Below are 23429 nucleotides of genomic sequence, written 5' to 3' on the forward strand. Positions count from 1 at the left end.
CTTTCTTTTCAAAAAAAAATTTTTTTTTTAATGTTTATTTTTTTTTGAGAGAGCACAAGTGGGAGAAGGGCAGAGAGAGAGGGAGACACAGAATCCCCAAGCAGGCTTCAGGCTCTGAGCCGTCAGCACAGATCCCGACACGGGCCTCGAACCCACGAACCGTGAGATCGTGACCTGAGCCGAAGTCAAACATTGAACCGACTGAGCCACCCAGGCGCCCCCCAAGTCTACTTTCTTGACCAAGCCTCTGAAGCATACATTTCTACTATACATGCAAATAAGGGGAGTAAAAAGCCTAAAGCCAAATTCATATGTGTGTTTGCAAATGCATGCAAATTTATTACTACCTGTATCTGCATGTAGGCATTTTGTTATGATTATAAAAGAGAGAGCTATAGACTTGTTCATTTTTTAACTGTGAGTAAGTGACACAGTGTGGGCTTTAGAGTCAGGGTTGGTTTGAATCCAGTTCCACCAGGAACTTTGGGGAAAATTGCTTACCTCCCTAAGCTCAGTTTTCTATAAAAACTTACTCATTTTCTATAAAAACGAGGTCATAGTAGACTTTTAATAGGGTCGTTTTTCAATCACATGAACATAAGGCATTTATTTGTATATGTGCTGCCGAAGCAAACACCATAAAGGATTTATTTGTTGCCAGATGGAAAAATGTGTCTTGCAGAATGAGATTGGCACAAGTGTGACAGGAAACTCGGCGGACAGTGACATAAGCAATAAGGATGTTATCACTTATAAGGAGAAGTCTAGAGATAAATGGCTCCAGACTTGGGTGGTAGCCACAATGTTATCAAGATTTTCTTAGATCCTTTTGTTTTGCTGGCTTCAGTACTGCAAAGTGGCTGCTACACAGTGCCATTTCTTCAAATAACAGTCCAAAGACACAGCAAGAAGCAAAGTAAACAGCAGTAAAGGAACTTTCTCATTGTGCTCTTAGGGAGGAATACGCTTCCAAGGCCCAAAGAGACTTGCCCCGGTGTCTGTGACAGAGCTGGGCCACATAACGACTCTAGAATGCGGCGCTGACCGAGAGGGATGAGTGGATCAGTTTGTCTCCTGGCCTGTGGCATCCTGTTAACCTGAGACAGTTTTGTTAGTAGGGAAGAAGCAGCAATGATAAGAGTTGAAGTATATCTAGGTAAAATTTTTTTAAATGTTTAATTACTTTTTCTTCTAAATAAACCAGTTTTAACATTTTAGTACATGTTCTTTCAGGCTCTAAAATTGTGTATATTCTATATAATGATATAAATATGCTGTCTTATGTACTTTATCTTACTTGAAAGTAAACAGAGTTCTTTGTTAATGAACATGTTTTACTTAAGGTATGTTTGAGGTAGGGGTGCCTGGGCGGCTCAGTCGGTGAAGCATCCGACTTGCTCACATCATGATCTCATGATTCATGAGTTCATGGTTCTTTGCTGTCAGTGTGGAGCCCACTTCAGACCCTGGGCCCCCCTCTTTCTCTGCCCCTCCCCTGCTCATGTTCGTTCTCTCTCTCTCTCTCAAAAATAAGCATTAAAAAGAAAAAAAAAGATATGCCTGAGCTAGCTGAACGAATTAAAGATAGGATCTTTTAGTCCTAAACTTACCCCCATGGTCCAGTTGAATTGATCCCCTAACACTTAGCTCTTTAAAGGAAAAGAGGCTTATTTCTAAGGTATTGTGCACAATTGCCTGTTCATTTGGTGCTTCTACCGCCGTCCTAGGGCAGGACACTCAGGGTTTGGACATCTGCCCTCTTCAGATGGCTGTAGCTAATGACAGATGTGGTGTTAACAGCTCCTCTTGGACATGGTTCAGCTGCCAGAGTTGTACCAATAGAGGACAGAGACTGGAGTGTGGTTGGGTCTCAGGGGTGTCCTCTGAAAACATGGAGAGAGAATGTCAACTCTTGTAATCCCCTGTGTGCCCAACCTTTGACTTAGCTTCTCTGAAGCGTTTCTTTTCTTCCCTTGTATTAGAGCAGTCACAAGTTCAACTCCTCAAGAACTGAGGCAGGGGTTGGGCTTTCTCATTTGTCTCATTTACATCTAAGATCTAGTTCAGTCAGTCCTAAACATCAATGGCCTGACAGCTGTATCTTGTGTCCTTTTCAGGGTTCAGTGGAAAAATAAAAACCATTCCAATTATTCTTTTTTCTTCTTCTTCCAATTTTTAGATAACCTGCAGTACAATATTAGTTTCAGGAGCAGGGTTCAGTGATTCACTTCCATACAACACTACCCAGTGCTCATCATAACATGTGCCCTCTTTAATACCCATCACCCATCTAGCTCATCCCCCACCCACCTCCCTCCATCAACCCTTGGTTTGTTCTCTATCTGTAGCAGTCTCATGGTTTGTTTCCCTCTTTCTTCCCCCACCCATATGTTCACGTTTTGTTTCTTAAAGTCCACGTATGAGTGAAATCATGTGGTATTTGTCTTTCTCTGATTTATTTCACTTAGCATAGTATACCCTAGCTCCATCTGTGTCATTGCAGATGGCAAGTTTTCATTCTTTTTCATGGCTGAGTAATATTCTATCGCATATAGACACCACATTTTCTTTATCCATCATCAGTCGATGGACATTTGGGCTCTCTTTGGCTATTGTAGATAATGCTGCTAGAAACATAGGGGTGTGTGTACCCTTTTGAATCTATTTTTTTATCCTTTGGGTAAATCCCTAGTAGTACAATTCCTGGGTCATAGGGTAGTTCTATTTTTAACTTTTTGAGGAACCTCCATACTGTTTTTCAGAGTGGCTGCCCCAGTTTACATTCCCACCAACAGTGCAAGAGGGTCCTCCTTTCTTCATATCCTTGCCAACACCTGTTGTTTCTTTTGTTGTTAATTTTAGCCATTCTGACCAGCGTGAGGTGGTATCTCATCTTGGTTTTGATTTGTATTTCTCTGATGATAAGTGATGCTGGGCATCTTTTCATGTGTCTGTTGGCCATTTGAATGTCTTCTTTGGAAGAGTGTCTATTCATGTGTTCTGCCCATTTCTTCACTGGATTATTTGATTATGAGTTTGCTAAGTTCTTTATAGATTTTGGATACTAGCCCTTTCTCAGATATGTCATTTGCAGATATCTTCTCCCATTCTGTAGGTTGCCTTTTAGTCTTGTTGGTTGCTTCCTTTGCTGTGCAGAAGCTTTTTATTTTGATGAGGTCCCAACAGTTCATTTTTGCTTTTGTTTCCATTGCCTCTGGTGATGTGTCTAGTAAGAAATTGCTTCAGCCAAGGTCACAGAGGTTGCTGCCTGTGTTCTCCTTTATGATTTTGATGGTTTCCTGTCTCACGTTTAGCTCTTTCACCCATTTTCAATTTATTTTTGTGTAACTCATTCCAATTATTCTAGGCAGAAAGGTTTAAAACAGGAAAATAAGTGTTTATAGACTCGTTGGAAAGCTGGAGGAGTAATAGGTTGAGCCTCCAGGAATCAGAACACCAGAGAACTGACCAGCAGAGAAGCTACGACCTCCACCATAGTCGGGAGGGTGGAGATCTGGCTATAGAGTTGTCGAGTTACAGCACACACTGCATGCTGCAGTCCAGTGATCACAAAATCCCCAGTCTCAGCTGTCTCTGAAGAGCCACAGAGCGAAAGACTGGACCCTGAAACACCTGCAGAAAAAACCCCATGCAGATGGAGTGCCTCTGGAGTGCTAGATACAGCTCAAGCTTAGGATACATCAGTATGAAAGAGAAAGACCTCTCTCCTGCCGGAACTTTCATTTTGGTGAGGGAGACAGACAACAAGCGTAAGTAAGTATGTTGTGTGATATTTTTTAAATGGTAAGGGGAGTCTACAGGTGGTACCTCGACACATCATAGGAAGTTGAGAAAGTGTCATTTGAGGTCGTGAACTAGCAGGATCAGTAGGGGGTGAGGACAGCTAGAATCAGCAACAGCAAAGGAGGCTGGCTAGAGCTGAAACCACGTGGGAGACCAGTGCAAGAGGAGTTGTGGGGTGTACAGAGCAGGATAGCCAGGGCTTTAGACCCCTGTAAGGGGTTTGACTGTATTCTAAGTGAAATGGTTTGCTATGGCAAGCGTTGTCTAAGTTTTAAAAGGCTCACTTCAGCTGCTGTGTTGGGGCAAAGGTAGAAGCCGTGACACCAATTTGGAGACTGCTCAGTCATCCCGGCAGCAGATGGTTATAGTGTGAACCAGTGTGTGAGTGGCGGAGGTGCCTGGAAGTGCTTGGACTCTAGATAGTTCTTTCAAAGGTAGAGCCAGCTTGGTCTGCTGATAGAGTAGATGTGAGATGTGAGGGAAACAGAAGAATCAGATTCCACAGCTTTGGTATCAGAAAACAGCCAAAGGAGTAGCAAGATGGCCTGCACTTCCCCCTTTCATATCTCAATTGGTAGAGCCTAATTCACATCCAGAACCACAGCACAAGAGATCCAGGGAAATGTGGGATTCCCTTTCTAACCTTGGATAATCAGGTGGCATGAGAGAGCTGGTAAGCTGTATTTACTGCAGTTGGAGTAAGGATCCAAAATTTTAAAAAAAGCTTTCTGTGACCATGTCATGCTGCCATCCAAAGTTAAAGTTCTTGTTGATTCATTCCTTCAACACAGTATATTCCAAATGAAAACGTAGTTAGTACTTAAAACTAGCCGTACTGAGCATGGCTCTTAAACCTTTCCCTAGGGCAACATAACCATAGGAATTCTTTTGCAAATGCCTCAATTATTTTCTTAGGATCCTTTAGTAAAAATGGCTTTGCCGAGCCAATTCTATAACATCTTTAAGACTTTGGTAAATACTGACCTCCAGAATACTCATATCCATTCACAGGCCTCTTATATATCAACAGTGTATAAGAGGAGGTTGCACACTTGTAAAGTTAAATGTATAGTCAAGTTGCTGTGTTAAACTATATAAATGTAGGAGGTGCCTGGGTGGCTCACTCAGTTGGGCATCTGAATCTTGATCTCAGCTCAAGTCTTGATCTCAGGGTCATGAGTTCAAGCCCTGTGTTGGGCTCCACACTGGGCATGAAGCCTACTTAAAAAAAAAAAACAAAAAAACAACCTATGGAAATGTTAAAAAATGCTGAGGAGCAGATCTGACCTATACTCAACTGGCTGTCTGGATAGATAACTAATGTTCTCTCTCTCTCTCGCTCCATCAAACATCAGAGAGGGTTGATATGGAAAGTACATACTGCTTCCACAATTGGCGATATGCTTCCCAAAATCAGTTGTGGTTTACTCAGCTCATTTTTGCCAGCAGTGTTCACTGTTGTAATCGTGTAATTCAATTAAACATTGCATAAATTAATAAAGTAGGAGGGCTAAGAGAAAGTGTTTCTGAAAAAATAAACTAAATATGTAACTATTATATAAACTGTTGAAATACAAGTGCTAAAACAAAGTTCTTCTTTCTAAACTAAGGTAACTGCTATGGGAAGACTTATTAAAGGTGAGTCAATTAAAAATGCTGTTGAATTAAGTGTGGGCAAGATAAATGTATAAGTGTCATGTTGAAATATTTAAAATAGCTATGCTTCTTTCATTAAAAATATCCCCCCAAACATCAGTGAAGGTTAGATTGAGCTATGAGAAGCAGAGCCCCCTCCCAGAACAGTAGCTTAAACAACATTGTATTTTCTCTTATAAAACTGTAAAGATGCACAGTGTGAGCTGGTATGGCAGCTCTACTCCACAAAGTCCCAGCGGCCTAGGGTTCCTCCAGCTTATCTCCCTGTGATGTCTAGGGTGTGAACCTCATCCTCATGTTCCCAGTTGGAAACCAGAGCTCCAGTCATTGCATCCCCACTCTAGGCAGCCAGATGAATGAAAAGTTCATACTCCCCACCCATTGCCAGATGACAGGGTGTATGTCAGTTCTTTTAGGGAGATTCCTAGGAGCTGCCTCATAATATTGATGATGATATACTTTTGTCCAGAAAGTAGAGACGTAGTCCCCCCTGGTCTTGAAGGAGGCTGAGAAATGTGGTCTTTCTCTTGAATGAGCATATACACTCCTAAAAGTTAAGGTTCATGATCATGAAAGAAGGAAACAGGATATTGAGGAATGACAAGCAGCCTCTGTCACATCTGATAACTGAACAACTGCCCGTCCCAACTGTGACAGAGAAGAACTTTCAAGGCACATCACTTGCATAAGCAAACCCTCAATTGTTTGTGTAGATACCATGTGTGGTTATTATAACCACTTCCTTGCCTATGCTCTCAATGTCCTTACCCCTGTCTCCTGTCTTATTGCACAAAATCCCACTTTTAGGTAAATGGAAAACTCTGCCTACTCTGAGTTTCCCCTGAGGGATGAAATTTGGCTGGAGAAATACCCAGCCAAGCTGATGATCTCACTTTAAGACCAATGATCTACTACATTTTCCACTGAACTTTCTTCACTCCCCAGAGAGGACCACCTAATCCCTATTTCTGTGTCCTCAAACCTCCAACACCTCTTCCCTTCTCACTCTTAGCTGACAACCCTGCCTCTCTAAGAATCCAGAAGGACTCAGAACACGCGTTCCCCTTACGGCATCTATGGGTCTGTTTGCATCTGTGTCCAGGTCTACAACGTCACCTCCTGTTACTGTGGATGGGCTGTCTTGCTCCTCCCTAAGACCACACCCTTCACTGGGGCACTCAATTCTGTCCCCTCTTGCCTATTTCAAGGGTATTGCTCCAGCAACTCCCCTACACAATAACCTAATTGCCTCTTCTATTAGCTCACTTTCACAGGAGACAAATAGTCTCTTATGAATCCATCTTGAAAACAACAAATTTTCCTTCAAGGTTGTGTTGACCTCCAGTTAACCTTTTTCCTCTGCTTTCCTTTGCAGTAAAACTTCTTAATTTTATTATTTTTAATGTTTTTTATTTATTTTTTGAAAGAGAGAGAGACAATGTGAGCAGGGGAGGGTCAGAGAAAGAGGGAGACACAGAATCCAAAGCAGGCCCCAGGCTCTGAGCTGTCAGCACAGAGCTTGACGCGGGGCTCAAACCCACGAACTGTGAGATCATGACCTGAGACAAAGTCGGATGCTCAACCGACTGAGCCACCCAGGCGCCCTAGTAAAACTTCTTTAAAGAGTTGTCTTTACTTGTCTCCACTTGCTCTCATCCATTCCCTTTTGAACCCATCTTCTCAAAGTTGCCAGTGATATCTTTACCAAACTCAGTAGTAAATTTGCAATCCTTACTTGTTACGTTTGACACGGTGGTTGAGCACTCCTTCCTTCCTTACCTACCTTCTTTTCTTGGCTTTAGAGTCACTGCCCTAACTGTTCCTTCTTGTCTCATGTTGGATGTGCTCCTCACCCTTCCTGGTCTCTCCCTCCCCATCTACCTCTAAACATGGGAATGCCCAGGGCTTCAGTCTTAGAGGGTTTCCCCTGTCCTCTCATCCCCTCAGCAATCACAGCCAGGATCATGGTTCGAACTGTGTCTAGGACTTTCAGTTATTATCACCAGTTGGATCTCTCCTGCCCCCCAGCCCTATATCCAACTGCCCACTCTCCCATCTCTTCTTGAATGTCTACTAGGCAACTCAACGCTAACTACCATTTTGGGGGAAATACAGGAACCAAGAAACATTAAAATCACCCAAGAGAGTCTAGTCAGCAAAATCTTGATTGTGTCTACAAGACAAATGACTCCATTTCTTCAACAAACAAACTGTAAAGGGAAAAAGGGAGGAATGAAGGAGGACCCTATAGATTAAAAGAAATTTAGGACAGAATATCGATCAGTTACAATATATGGACCTTAATTGATCTGGATTCTGAGAACTGCAAAAAACTCTCATCATGAACACTGCCTTCAAACCCCTGCCCTAAGACTCTTGACCAAATTTTAACTTGGCATCTAGCATCTGAAGGTCTCATCCTTGGGACAACCCAGCCCCTTTTGAGTTCCTGTTTAGAAAAGCTCAGAGCTGTCAAAAAAAAAAAAATTGCTCTTTGCTCCAGCTAATACCTGACATCGGCCCCCATCTCTTAGAGCACTCACTAAAAAGGGCTTACAACTGTGAATTCTTCCTCTGTCCCTTTGAATTGTATGTGTATCTTCTGTAACTCCCAACTCTGTCTCAAGGACCTGAAAGCCTTCCTTAAAAATATAATCAGGAAGGAGAGGGCTTCTGTCTCCCAGTCTCTGGGAGGATAGGTTCTTAGCTTCTATCATTGCCCGCTAACAGATACTGCTGGCCTAATCACATTTACGGTGACCAACCCTTTGTAATTTGCAGCATGAGGCCTTACTCTACCCCCCTGCCTTCACCCTCCCTTTAAAATGCCCAGTCGCCTCTTCACAAATCAGAATGGAGCTCAGCTCTTTTCCCTATTGTCAATAGTTGCTGAATAACTCTGTTTTCACTGCTTTAATATCAGCTTTATCTTTACCATTTCTCACCAATGTAAAAATAATACATGAGATAATCTGGTATATCTGTATGTCAACTAGATATTTGATAATATTCAATAATTGTTACTTTTTAAGCTGGTGTTGTGGTTATATTTTTCAAAATCATAATTAAAAAGAATTTCCCCAAAATGTTACCACTTCTCACCACATCTCTAGTGGTATCACTCTTGACCAATCTAACATTCTCTCCTGTGGGATTTCATGATTACTTCCTAAACAGTCCGCCTGCCTCTACACCGCCCCCAGCCCCAGTCTGTTCTCAACACACAGCCAGAGAGATCCTGGTAAAATGTGCCACATCATGCCACTTTCCACCTCATTCAGAGTAAAAGCCAAGCGTGTTCAATCTACCAAGACCTCAAGGGACCTTCACATGTCCTCCATGACCTCGTGTCCTACCCTCCCGAGTCACTCAACTCCAGCCGCACAGGCCTTGCCACTTTTGAAACAGAGCAGACAGGCTCCAACTTTGGGGTCTTTGCATTATCCACCCCCACCTCCCCCACCTAGAACCCACTTCCCCCGACATCTTCACGTCTTTTTTCCTCATTCCTTTGGGTCTTTGAGACAACAACCTGATCACGCTACATAAATTAGTAAAGTCCCATCCCCAATACTCCTTATGCCTCTTTTCCTGATTTCTTTTTTCCATAACATTTACTACCATCTGACATATTATTGATTTTTTTTTTTTGCTTGATATTCCCCCTAGAACATAAGCTATCTGACAGTAGAGACTGTTTTGTTCATTACTGTATCCCCAGAACTTGAAATAGTTCCTTGCGTATAATAGGCACCAAATGAATGTTTGTTGTAAGAATGAAGGAATGATGATTATTATGTAGGTTGTACATGTGTGCTAAAGAATTGATAGCCACATTTCTGAGCAAGAGCAAAACAGGACTTTTCAAGTCTCCTTTCTTCCTCCCAAGGGAAGAATGTCTCTCACTTTTCCAGAGAGAAGAAAGGATCTCATTGACCTTGTGGGCAGGGCTTTGGACCAATTCAGTGTACTGTTCTCATGGCTTTCACTGCTGAGTATGTAATTGAGAACTGGTGTTTTGCGTAAACGTACTGTGACTGCTCATAAATGCCCAAAGGGATTTATGACCAGCCAGGAATGCTGCATCAGGGAAGTGCTAGTGTTTTGGGGGACACCACAACCTTAAGGCCCCTTTGAGCTAAAATTCTCTCTGATTGATCATTTTCCTGATTGATCACTTTCCAAGGAGGTCGCCCTCACTAGGAGGCACCCCATGTTTGGTGAGGGATTTCCTCCCTAATGTGGCTAAGAGGTACACCTCTTTTGAAAAGCAGTTCTTAGCTTCTACTGACTTCTTGTCAAAGCTGAACAACTGACATTACTAGAACACACACCTGTGGCGGCCTTGTGACAACTAATAATGTGGGAAAGGGCCTGACAAGTCTCACTGTTGTGATGTAAATGGTATATTTAAGTCTGCTTGACTTATATTGAGCTGCCTGGCCTCAATGGCATTTTCAGCTTTACATGAAGAAAAGGCATCTATCCCTTTGGGGAAAATGTTATCCTCCACTCCATAGCTAAAGCAAAGCCACTCACTCAGTGGAGCTTTCAATCCACAGAGGCTCCCCTAAATGCCTGGGCGTGGTTCACAGATGGTTTGGCTATGCTGAAACCCATGGTGTCCTCTGGCCTCTGTGGCTGGTTGGCATCGGTGCCAGCTACATGGAATGGAAAACAGATGTGGTCACTCCTCTCAGTGGGCAGAACTCAAAGCAGTCCTCATAGCTCCAGCCAGTACTCCTTGATGAATGTTCCTACATTTTACTGACTTTTGGGCTGTTAACACTGCCCTAGCTGTTTGGTCTGCCACTTGGAAAACTACAGACTGGAAGATTAAAGACTTCCCTCTTTGGGGCCATGAACCATGGGAATAAATCCTGGCTGCTGATGGAGCTGTTTGGATCATTCATGTAGGTGCCCAGGGTGAGAGTCCATTCTCTGAGACCAACTGGAGGCTGCAGACTGAGCCTTCACTACCCAGTTTTGCTGCGTGGACCCATCATTAAATCAGACAAGCAGCACACCCACCAACATAGACTGGGCACCAAATAAAGGACTCTATTTCAGATGCACCAGCTATTACTGCATGGCAGACCTGTGACTCATAATAAAAGTTGAACTGTTTGTCTCTCCATGAGGGAGGCCTGTTGCACTGGGTGAGACAGTTGAGTCCATTGAACATTTGACCCCCTTCCTGGGGCCACCGGTGGTGGCTCACCACTGTTGATAATTTTTGTAGGTTGCAATGTTGCTGCAGTGCTGAGTCCAATCAATTGACTCTGGCTAGACCATTGTAGCACTTGAAACTGATATTTGTTATATTTCTGGCTTTCCAGATATTTGCAGTCTGACCATGATGCACCTCTGATCACAGTGAGCTCTCAAGCCACTCAAGGTATTTATCAATGGATTTTCCATACTATCCACCATCCACAAGCATCTGTGATTGTTGAGCATTGGAATGGATTCTTCAGAAATCAACTCAAAATGATTTTTTAAAAATATTTATTTATTTTTGAGACAGAGAGAGACAGAGCTTGAGTTGGGGAGGGGCAGAGAGAGAGGGAGACACAGAATCAAAAGCAGGCTCCAGACTCTGAACTGTCAGCACAGAGCCTGATGCAGGGCTCGAACCCATGAACCATAAGATCATGGCCTGAGCCAAAATCAGACACTTAACCAACTGTGCTACCCAGGCACCCCTGCTCAAAACAGTTTCTGACCCTACCTCCATCACCTCCTCCTGATCCAGGCATTTTAGTTAAGGCAGTGTGGTCACTAAATTTAGAAAGCAATCATTTCTTTTTGACCACTCCTTGAGTACTAATCAGGATGAAAAGGTTGGGTGGTAAACAGGCCTACTTTGAGAACTTGAGATTCCTTCATGCACATAATGTTTCTTTCTACTGAAGGCAACCCTGGCAGACCTGGTAGCTTTACCTTCTGGTAGCTACCCAGCCAAAAGGGGGCCTAGGGGATTCAAATTTAATGCTTAGAAAGATTTTAAATTATTAATTTGTTATGAGGTTTGTTAACATTCACACTAGTAAGGAAAACTAAATGTGACAGTCTGATTTTGAATGCCCCCCGCCAAAGAATTTTGTGCCTAACAGTAGACAATTCTATGTTAGACCCACAGTTCCCCAAACTGTATCATGAGGCACTCCAGGGTGCTGTAGCAGTAAACCCATGGAACACTGTAGACTATTTTAAGGGAAACACAGTGATACTCGACATCTGTAGGAGACTGTGTGAACTGCTAGTACAAGGTAGATCATGGCTCCAGCATTAGAGTATTATCCTTTTAGTAATGTCATATCTTTGCAAAGTTGAGTTTCCTGCCGCTGCTGTGATAAAAAGCACGCACGTACTGCGTGAATATCAGTGCGGAACAAGCAATGAGTATGGTGGTATCAAATCTGACTCCAAAGTTTGAGAATTTGTACAGCACCTAGAACATCCCATTAGCAAATAATTATGGTTACTTAAAAATAGAATTAAAGTATTATTTTTCTTTCAATTTACATGTATTATTTTTTCAAATGGTTACAAGCTATGACAACCTAAATATGTGTTAAGATACTGGGACCTGACAAACTAATCATAGGATTATCAGATGTTTCTTTTGTCTTGAGTTGCTGTGAAATAAATTACTCAGACACTAGTAACACAACAGGTTAAATTTTATAAAAATACCCTTGTCCATCTTGTACCTGATTCTTCTGGACAAATGGTCTTGGTGTGACAAATAGTAAGTTTACAGTTACTGGAATGGAAAACAATGGAGGGAGAATAATGAATTAGGTACCAGGGAGAGACCACTTCAGTCCCCGGGAAGGCCTGGGAGAGGGTGAGACATTAATGAACTTTGTCTGTCAGAACTACCTCTGGGCTTCCCCACAAAGGAAAGCACCCTGCTTCTCTCCACCTGTCACAAGCCCTTGACATTGAACTTACTGCTGCATTGGCCTTCCCCTGCAAGATAGCTGTGGCCTCCATTTGGTCACCTTTCTCTTTAATCTTAGCTAGGGTCTATAGGAAAGAGAAGGGGCTGGTCCTAGCTTCTTCCCCTTCCACACGGAACACCCATCAGCACCTCCAGATCTCACCATCATTCCCCTAGCATTGACCAGTCATTCCATTGGATGGATGGATGGATGAATGCCATTTGGCTGGTGGTGTGGACAAGTAGAGGAGGGTGAACTGACTGCCCTCTAGCAGTCCCTCCAAAAACAAGAATTAGATTCAATTCTTTTAACAACAGTGTGAACCCTAAGGATTATAATCTTGCTGGGAGGCCACATTGGAGATACTGTCAGCCTGTACCCCTGACTGATGTAGGGTCCTACTAGGGGGGGTCCAGCAATTGTAAACCATGCTTTTTTTTTTTTTCCAGGAGCACCATAAACACATTAATTTGCCTGTCTCCCCAAATCATGGTGACTTGTACTTTAGGGTGAGTAATAAAAGAGTATGAGAACATGATTAGTAGATCATGTGGCTCTTAGACAACTGTAGAGACCTCTTCAAAATGAGCCTGTCTTTTATTACTGGGAGATAATTAGCTTGTTATTTGTGTGGTATCCCATGGGGAGTTCTCTTCATGATGGGAGTTGTCTTATTAGAAAAAGTGCTATGAAATTTGTCCCTGAATTTAGCTGAAGTGATCAGTGACACTACCTTGACTCTGGAAAGTATTTAGATCATAACCCTTTCTTTCCAATTCTTGACAAAAATTCTTTAGAATAGCACTTGCAGGGTGTCTGGGTAGCTCAGTCAAGTGTCCGACTTCAACTCAGGTCATGATCTCATAGTTTGTGAGTTCCACGGGCTTGCTGCTGTCAGCATGGATCCCACTTAGGATTCTCTGTCCCCCGCTCCCCCCCCCATCTTCATCCTCTCTCTCTGCCCTTCCCCCTCTCTCTTGCTGACTTTCTTTCTCAAAAGTAAATAAACATTAAAACAAAAACGGAATTTTTTAACTTGCTACATATTAAACTCCATATGAATATTTGTTAAACAACAAGCAAATAAACAAAACCAATAAAGCCTGTGATCTGTGTTATTCAAGTCTTCTCTAACCTTACTGATTTTTTTGGTTTACTTGATCAGTCAATTACTAAGATACACATGTTGTCAACTTCCAGTTTGTCGGAAGATTTTTCTATTTTTCTTTGTATTCATCAGTTTTTGTTTTATATGTTTTGATGCTATGTTACTAGATGCATATAAATTTGGAATTGTTAAAACTCACTGAGTCCTCTGACATTAATTGGCCCACTTTAAAACATTTTTTTTTAACATTTATTCATTTTTGAGAGAGAGAGTACGAGTGGGGGAGGGGCAGAGAGACAGGGAGACACAGAATCTGAAGCAGGCTCCAGGCTCTGAGCTGTCAGCACAGAGCCCGACACAGGGCTCAAACCCATGAGAGGTGAGATTGTGACTTGAGCTGAAGTCGGATGCTTAACTGACTGAGCCACCTAGGCACCCCTAACTGACCCACCTTTTGTCTAACAATACTTTTGCTTTAAAGTTATTTTGTCTAAAATTGATACAGCATCACCAGCTTTTCTTTTCTTTCATTTTTTTTTAGAGTTTGACTTTCAGCCTTTCTCTATTATTATTTCTTATGTCTATCTCTGTTTAACATTTATTAAACACCATATCATTGAATTTTGTTTTTTATTTTTTAGGATTTTGTTTTTTATTTATTTTTACTGAGCTGTCAGCGCAGAGCCCAATGTGGGACTCAAACTCACGAACCGAAGATCATGACCTGAGCCAAAGTCGGATGCTTAACTGACCAGGCCACCCAGGCACCCCTGGATATTGGTTTTTAATTCTACCCCAATAATCTTTGTCTTTTACTTGGAAAGTTCGGTCCATTTGTATTTATCATAATTACTAACACTGTTGGATTTATTTCTACCATTTAATTTGTGCTTTCTCTTTGTCCGGTTTTTTCTATGATTTATTTTTCTTTGTTCTTGCCTTTTTTTTTTCGGATTGAGTTTTTCTCATTTTTCCTCCCACCAATTGGAAGTATATGCATTTTATTTCTTTAAACAATTCTTAAAATAGGACTACCGCATGATCCATATGATCCAGAAATTCCATATACAGATATATATATCATTCAGCTATAAAAAAGAAGGAAATCCTGCCATGTATGATGACATGGATGGAATTGGAGGATATTATGCTAAGTGAAGTAAGTCAGAGAAAGACAAATACCGTATGATCTCACTTATATGTGGAATCTAAAATACAATAGGCTGATAGGTACAGAGAACAGACTGGTGATTGCCAGAGGTGGGAGTGGGAGTTGGGAGAAATGGATGAAGGGCGTCAAAACGTACAAATTTCCAATTATAAAATAAATAAGTCATGGGATGTAATGCACAGCATGCTAACTATAGTTAATAATATGTTTTGCATATTTGAAAGTTGTTAAGAGAGGAACACCTGGGTGGCTCAATTGGTTAAGCATCCAACTCTTGATCTCAGCTCAGGTCTTGATCTCAGAATCGTGAGTTCAAGCCCTGACTTGGGCTCCATGCTGGGTGTGAAGCCTACTTTAAAAAGTAGGGGAGGTGCCTGGGTGGCTTAGTTGGTTAAGTGTGGGACTCTTGATTCCTTTGGCTTAGATCATGATCTCACGGTTGTGAGATCAAGCCCTGCATCAGACACTACAATGGGTATGTAGCCTGCTTGAGATTCTCTTTCTCCCTCTACCTCTGCCCCTCCTCTGCTTGTATGTGCATATTCTCTCTCTCTAAAAACAAAGAAAGAAAGTTCCTAAAAGTAAAACTTAAAAGTTCTCATCACAAGAAAAAGAAATTATTTTTTGTGATTATATAAGGTAATGAATGTTAACTAGATTTATTGTGTGATCATTTCACAATGTATACAAATATCAAATCATTATGCTGTGCTCCTGAAACTAATACAATGTTTCATGTCAATTGTACCTCAATTTTAAAAAATTTTGATTGTATGTTAATTATACTTCAATAAAAATATTTTTAGAAGTTTTGATATGCATACTTATACAGTGTAGAGTTAATTATTATTACTCTCCTCTAGAACTAGAGGTAATTCTAGTTACTTCCCTCTTAACTTGTATCTTATTTTTCTTAATCTCTTGGCTCTACCTTCTTTTTTTTTAACTTCAGTGTATTGGACACCTTTTATGCCTCATTACGGATCCTCTTCTGGCCTTACTTCTCTTTACACAGCCAGCTCTGTGGTGAACAGTTCTCTGTGGGCACTCACTAGCTCTACACAATTGCAATCTGATAATTCCTAGCCTCAGGCTTGCCCTGTCCATCCCCTGCCTTCTCCCCTGAGGCATCTGTGTTTATGCCAAAGCACAGAAAAACATGGGTACATGATCTCCCCTGGCATGGTGTACCTAGAAAGTATAACACTCCTTAAGGTGAGCCTTTGACTAAGGGAAAGAAGAGAATCAATGGATACATGCATCCCCCTTACTCTCTGGTAACATCCCCCCATACCCCACCCAGGATGAATAGTCCTTTTTTTTTTTTTTTTTTTTTTTGAGGATGGGGGGGGTGAAAGTGAGCAAGGGGCAGAGAGAAGAGAGAATCCCAAAAGGGGCAGAGGGAGAGAGAGTGTGTGGGGGAGGGAGAGAGAGGGAAGCACTTTTTTAAATGTTTATCTTGAGAAGAAAGAGGATTTTTTAAAATGCTTATTTATTTATTTTGAGAGAAAGAGTACAAGTGGGTGAGAAGCAGAGTGAGGGGGACAGCCCGATGCAGGGCTCGAACTCATGATTTGTGAGATCATGACTTGAGCCAAAATCCAGAGTCGGTGCTTAACCGACTGAGCCAAACAGGTACCGAAAGAGAGAGAGTCTTTTTGTTTTTTTAATGTTTATCGTTTTGGAGAGAGTGAAAGTGGAGAAGGAACAAAGAGAGGGGGACAGAGGATCCAAAGTGGGCTCTGCACTGACAGGCTGACAGCAGCAAGCCTAATGTGGAGCTCGAACTCCTGAACCAGGAGATGATAACCTGAGCCAAAGTCAGATGCTCAACTGACCGAGTCTCCCAGGCAACCCCTGAGAGAGAGAGAATGTTAAGCAGACTCCATGCTCAGCGCAGAACCCGATGTGGGGCTCAAGTCCACAACCAGGAGATCGTGACCTGAGCCAAAATCAAGAGCTGGACAGTTAAACCTACTGAGCCTACAAGGCCCCCCAGGATGGGTAGTCTTGATATGTACTTCATATGGTTTCTCAAATGGTCCTGAGGGATGGAGCAACCAGACCTTTGTAGTGGTGGCCAAATTAATCATGTATCCTTGAATGAACTCTCCTGCCCTACATCATTGCTCCATCACTCATTCTTGTTCCCTTAAGATCACATACACACCAATAAAATCCTTGCACTTCAACTTTTATCTCAGGCTCTGCCTTCTGAGGATTTTCTGCTAAGCTATCCACCTATCAGACATTATTATTATTACTTTGTTCAGCCAACTACTTTCCTTATGACTCATTTTTTCATCTCATCTTTTTCTTTTGGGATCATTTTTCTTCATTTTAGTGTTTAGAAATTCTGTTGAGAGAGTTTGTTGGAGGTAAATCTCTCTTTGTGTTTGTCTCAAAATGTTTTATTCTACTCTTGTTCTGGAAAGAAAATTTCATTAGATATGCAATTTTTAGGTTGACAGTGTTTTGGGTTTATTCCCCCCTTAACTTTTTAGGCCTGTGGATATATTATACCACTGTCTTCCAGGCTTTTTCTGTTGAGCCCATTTTCTTTCATTTGTAGGGAATGTGTTTTTTTCTTAGATCTTTTCTTTGGCTTTGATACTCTGCAGTACAATGTGATATATGTATGTAGTATGATGTGCTAAGTGTAGATTTCTTTTTACTTTTTTTTGAGATTCACCAGGCTTTCTGATTCTTAAGATTTGTATCCTTCAGGAGTGCCTGGGTGGCTCAGTCAGTTGAGCGTCTGACTTCAGCTCAGGTCATCATCTCACAGTTCGTGGGTTCGAGTCCTACTTCAGGCTCTGAGGTGTCAGCACAGAGTCTGGAACCTGCTTCAGATTCTCTGTCTCCTTCTCCCTCTCTGCCTCTGTCTACCACCTTGTGCTCTCTCTCTCTCTCAAAAATAAATAAACTTCAAAAAACTTTTAAGATTTGCATCCTTCATCAATTCTGAAGAATTCTCAGCCATTAACTTGTATCTCTATATTACCTCTTTCTCAAATTCTGTTGTAACTTTGTTCTCCATGTATCTCAACCTCCATTTCATATTTTCCATCAGTGCCACATTCTGGGTAATTATTGCAGATTATTCTTGTAATTCATGATGGCCCCCCTCAGCCATGTCTACCCCCATGTATAATCTTCCTACCAAATATTTAATTTCAAAATATTATATAGTCTTATTATATAATTATAGTATTCATTTTTAGAAGTTTAATTTTGGTTCTCTTTCAAATCTGCCTAGTCAACTTTGATAGACTTTGCTCTCAACTTGTGATTTTAATTGCCACTTTCATTTCTTAAAACATATAACAGATTTATTTATATTGTCTCTAGTGATTCTTGTTGTGAGATATTTGTGGGTCTGAATCTGCTTGTTTCTTACAGTGTGTTTTTTTAAAAAGCTTTATTAAGGTCTATGTTACATATATAAAATGTACCCTATTCAAGTATAAAATTCAATAATTTTTGGTAAATTTATTGAGTAGTACAGACATCGCCATAAATCAATTTTAGAACATTTTCATCACCTTAATAAGATCCCTTAGGTCCATTAACAGCTCCTCCTCATTCCTGCTCTTGGCCCCGGGCAACTGCTAGTCTACATTCTGTCTCTACACTTTTGTCTTTTTTAGGCTTTTCATGTAAACGGAATCATACAATATGTGGTCTCTTGTGTCTGGCTTAATTCACTTAACATAATGTTTTTGAGGTTTATCCATGGCATCTGGCATAGTTTGTTCCTTTTTATTGCTGCATTTATTCATTGTTTAGATATACCACATTTTGTCCATTCACCAGTTGATGATAGGTTGTTTTTACACTCTGGCTCTAATCAGTAATGCTGCTATGAATACTTGCATGCATGCATTGGGTGGACATTTGTTTTCATTTCTTAGGTAGTTACCAAGAAGTGAAATTTTTGGTTTCGAGTGAAATTTTTGGTTTAACTTTTTGAGAAACTGCCAAATGTTTTCCAAAGTGGCTACGCCAATTTACATTCTCAGCAGCCATGTATGAGGATTCTGGTTTTGCTACATGTGCCTCTTGATAGTGATGCTATCAGCTAGGAATGCCTGGGGGTACTCACCTGGCATTCACTGTACTGCTTGTGGCGAGCCCCCACAGACATTTCCCTGACCGGAGCCAATGCTGTGGCTGGACCAACCCTTGTGGTTCTTATGATTACAAGACCCATCTCAGCAACAACCATCGGAGGAAAAAAAAAAAAACACACCACAAAATTTATTATTCACAAGTCCTGGAGGGTACACAAAATGCCTGAGGGCCACATAGCAAGATCAAGGGGAGAGAAAGGAAGGAGAGAGACAAGGTGTGTGTGTGTGTATGGGGGGGTGTTACCTGAGCATCTACCTTTCTTAGGATCGAAGATGGGGTGCTGGGATTTTGTGGGTTTACTCTTTGGTGAATTTAAAACATAAGAGGAGGAATTAGGGTGTGGGAAGGACAGGGGCCCTCAAGAAGTCAGACTTCCACAAGGCTTCTAAAGAGGAACTTCATGGATGAAGACAGACTGGCTCCTTACCTAGTTATTTAGTTGGCAAGATGTGTATTTGAGATGGTCTCTTTGAAATGTGCCTCAGCAATCAAAAGCTTAATGTCAGGCATGTACACTTCCACAACCTTGTTGACATTTATTATTGTATTAGTTGGATACAGCTGCCATAACAAAATACCACAGAATGTGAGAGTGGTGAGGGCGGTGCTTAAACAACAGACATTTATTTTTTACGATTTTGGAGGCTTAGAAGTCCATGATCAAGGTGCTGGCAAATTTGGTTTGTGGCAAGAGCTTGTAGACAGCCACCTGCTCGCTCTGTCCTCACAGGGACTTTCCTCTTTGCTCAAATGGAGAGAAACAGAGATCTCTGGTGTCTCTTCCTCTGCTTAATCCTGTCAGAGTAGGGCCCCTAACCTCATGACTTCATTTAACCTTAATTATCTTTGTAGAGTCTCTAAATGCAGTGACAGTGGAGGTCAGGCTTCAACATATGAATCTAGGGATGGCAAAATTCAGTCCATGACTTCCTGCCCTGTGGTTTCCCAAAATACATGTGGTTCTTACATGTAAAACACATTCATCCCATGCCAATACCCACCCCGCCCCTCCAAGTTTTAACCCATTCCAGCGTTAATTCCCAATCCAAAGTCTCATCTGGATATCATCTAAATCATGTTTGATTCATCCCGAGGTAATAGTCCTCTCCAGCTGTGAACCTGTGAAGAAGAAACCGTTTTGCTTCCCAGCTTGGGGTGGGAGTCCCAGCCCTGACATCTCTGAGTCACCTTTGGGATTATTCTTTCCTCTCCTTAAAGGATAAAGCACACTGAATAGCTATATTGTCCTGTCTTCTAGAGTCCCAGGAATCCAAAAGCCTTCCTTTCTTTCATCCAGGCTCTGTTCCCTTTGGTCCAAACTGGCAGTGTCTCTGCCGGTTATAATCCCATCTTTACTTCTAGCTTTTGCTGAGATAGCTAATTAACTCCATAGTTAATCTTAGATAATCTCCTAATGGAGTGGATTGTCTAGCCACACCCTTTGTGTTCTCTTCTGAGAAAGATTTCCCATTTTTGCAATATGGGTAAGCTGAGAACTTTCCCAATCATCAAGTTCTAGTTCCTTTTTGCTTAATCATTCCTTCAATTAAAAAAAATTAATGTTTATTTGAGAAAGAGAGAGAGAGAGAGAGAGAGAGAGAGAGAGAACGAGTGGGGGAGGGGCAGAGGTAGAGAGGGACACAGAATTCAAAGCAGGCTTCAGACTCTGAGCTGTCAGCACAGAGCCTGACATGGGGCTTGAACTCACAAGCCATGAGATCATGACCTGATCCAAAGTTAGATGCCCAACCTACTGAGCCACCCAGGCACCTCTATCATTCCTTCAATTTATATCTCTCCTCTCACATTTTACTACAAGCAGGAAGAGAAGCCAGGTCTCACTTTCAACATTTTGCTTAGAAATCTTCTCAGCTAAATATCCGAGTTCATTGCTTATGAGTCCCACCTTCTACAAAACACTAGAGCACAATTCAGCCTGGTTCTTTGCCACTCTATAAAAAGGATCACCTTTCCTTCAGTTTCCAATAATATGGTCCTCACTTCAGTCCCAGATCTCACCAGAAGCACCATGAACATACTTCTACCAATACTTTTCTTCAGGGCAATCTAGGCTTTTTCTAGCATGTACCTCAAAACTCTTCCCGTCTATACTAACCACCCAGTTCCAAAAACACTTACAGGGGCGCCTGGGTGGCTCAGTTGGTTAAGCGTCTGATGTCGGCTCAGGTCATGATCTTGCGGTTCGTGGGTTCGAGCCCTGCATCGGGTTCTGTGCAGGCAGCTCAGAGTCTGGAGCCTGCTTCAGATTCTGTCTCCCTCTCTCTCTGCCCCTCCCCCACTCATGCTCTGTCTCTCTCTGTTTAAAAACAAACAAACAAACACATACCTTTATGTATTTGTTACAGTAGCCCCCTTCATGGTTCCAAAATTTGTTATTAGTCAGGGTTCTCTGGAGAAACAGAACCATTAAGATACATATATGGTGTTGTTCCAGTCTAAAGGCTGATGGGCTTAAGACCCAGAAACAGTCAATGTTTTAGTCTCTGTCTGAAGGCGGGATAAGGCGGATATCCCAGTTCGAAAGCAATAAGGTAAGAAGAATTCTTTTACTCCAGAGAGTCAAACTTCTTGTCCTAATTAGCCCTTCCCCTGATTAGATGAGGCCCACTTTTACCAGAGAGGGAAGTCTGCTTTATTCAGTCTCTCAGTTCCAATGTTAATCCCATCCAAAACACAGAATAATGTTTGACCAAATCTTTAGGCACCCCAGAGATGGCCCAGTCAAACTGATTCATAAAATTAAGCATCACACGTATTATCCGTCTTATTTATTATAACCATTCTGGTGGGTGTGAAATGATATCTCATTGTGGTTTTAGTTTGCATTTCCCTAATGACTAATGACATTGAGCATATTTCCATGTGCTTACTAGCCACTTGCATATCATCTTTGGTGAAACATCAGTTCAAATTGCTTGTCCCCCATTTTTTTATTGGATTGTTTTGTATTCTTTTTGAGCCTAATCTCTGTGTGTGTGTGTGTGTGTGTTTATATGTGCACTCATGTGTATTTTAGATTTAAATTACAAATAACAAAAGAACTGTTCACTTACTTTATTGACCCTAATGTGTTTTGTGATTTATTTATTTTTCTTGTGAGTTCATATTTATTGATACTTTTTATGGGACATTTGGGATCAGGTTGATGCTATATTTCTCCTGAGAGGATCTGTATTTACATCTACCTGAAACCCAGAGGTACTACAGACATAGGTCTACCTCCAATTAAATCCTCCCTGTAGTTTCTAGACCCAACAGGCAATGTAATTTTCTGCCCTTGATAATGCTGTGGTTGTGGTGACTTTAGTTTCTAAACAAAAATAATCTGGAAATGTGGTCGGAATGAAAGTAGTTATGAGGACAAAGGGCCAGAGTATTTGAAGTCATGATTGCCTGGGAAAATCCAGATTGCATGTAGTTATGGGGTCATCTTCATCCTGAGCTTTAGATCCTGGCAGGGCTAAGTAGATGGAATTTGGTGTTATGAAAATATCACAGATAATTTAATTTTAAATACTTAAGACAGTATGATCTATGTGTACTATTTTTAATTGATATCCTATGTATGGTTAATTAACAAGTGAAGTACCCTGATGGGGAATATAAATTCCAGGAAAGATTGATTAGCTTTTGAGCAGATGTCCATACTATCTTTATGTCCATTCAAAACAGACTATACAGATTTTTCTTTGGTGAAATAAGTAGTATTCATAATGTATGGATTGGCCAGAAACACTGTACAGAGACCACCTACTCTTGCATGACAAGGAACCTAGATATGCCCTTTATAATACATATTACCATTATTACTTTGTAATGGTGCTCTTGGTTTAGATTCCCAAACTGACAGCTTCAGAACATTATCTGGAAATTGTTGTTGTGAAGATCTGCTGAATCCTGCCCCTAAAATATTGTTTCCTGGGTATGGAATAAATCTTTCATGCGAAGTTTGGTGAAAGTACCTAAAAGGACAGGTAGTTGGGACTTTATCAAGGTTACAAAACAGTTTGTATTACTGTTTCTGAGTGCACTTGCTACTAAATGTTTGCCTGGGCACCAAAGTCTGCCCACTATGTATGTTATTAGAACATAACATTTTAACATTGCACAGTAGGAAGGTAGTAGGGTAGAAGAATTTATAATGTTACCACATTAAACAAATAATATCTACAAAGAGTAGATATTTGTAAATATCTGCTTTGTAAATCCTCCTGCTCCAATAATTTTCAAACTTTATTCTGATTTGAGAAAAAGAGGAGATTCCTTGAATGTGTGGATTAAAACAAGGTATGAAACATCTGAGGTTTGGAAACGGCTTCTCCAGTGCTATTTCATGCAGAGTATTTGCATGTCTCAGCACAATCAGCCAAGGTTTCTTGAAGCTTGAACCCATCCATCTCAGAAAACCTCGGTTTAGGTAAGGGTGTAGTTATTTGCCAAAATGTTTGGAGAGGGGGAGAAATCTTTATTTCTTTGGGTGGAAATACTCTGTAATTGCAAAATTAACCACCAATACTTTTATATAGTTTGGAGAAAGGTTTTCTTGGCTTACAGATTCAAACATCAATAAATAATAATAGCAACA

General features: G+C 41.2%; 1 long non-coding RNA gene across 1 annotated transcript; it reads left to right on the forward strand.

Annotated features, from left to right (window-relative positions):
* Positions 1-1947: 1947 nt before the first annotated feature.
* Positions 1948-15431, forward strand: LOC144233599 (uncharacterized). Its single transcript, XR_013335710.1, has 5 exons — positions 1948-3774; positions 5415-5442; positions 10800-10858; positions 12860-12919; positions 14160-15431. It is a non-coding gene; the product is annotated as an uncharacterized LOC144233599 (long non-coding RNA).
* Positions 15432-23429: the final 7998 nt, after the last annotated feature.

Source organism: Crocuta crocuta, unplaced genomic scaffold (genome assembly GCF_008692635.1).
Source record: "Crocuta crocuta isolate KB4526 unplaced genomic scaffold, BGI_CrCroc_1.0 scaffold225, whole genome shotgun sequence".
Lineage (NCBI taxonomy): Eukaryota > Metazoa > Chordata > Mammalia > Carnivora > Hyaenidae > Crocuta > Crocuta crocuta.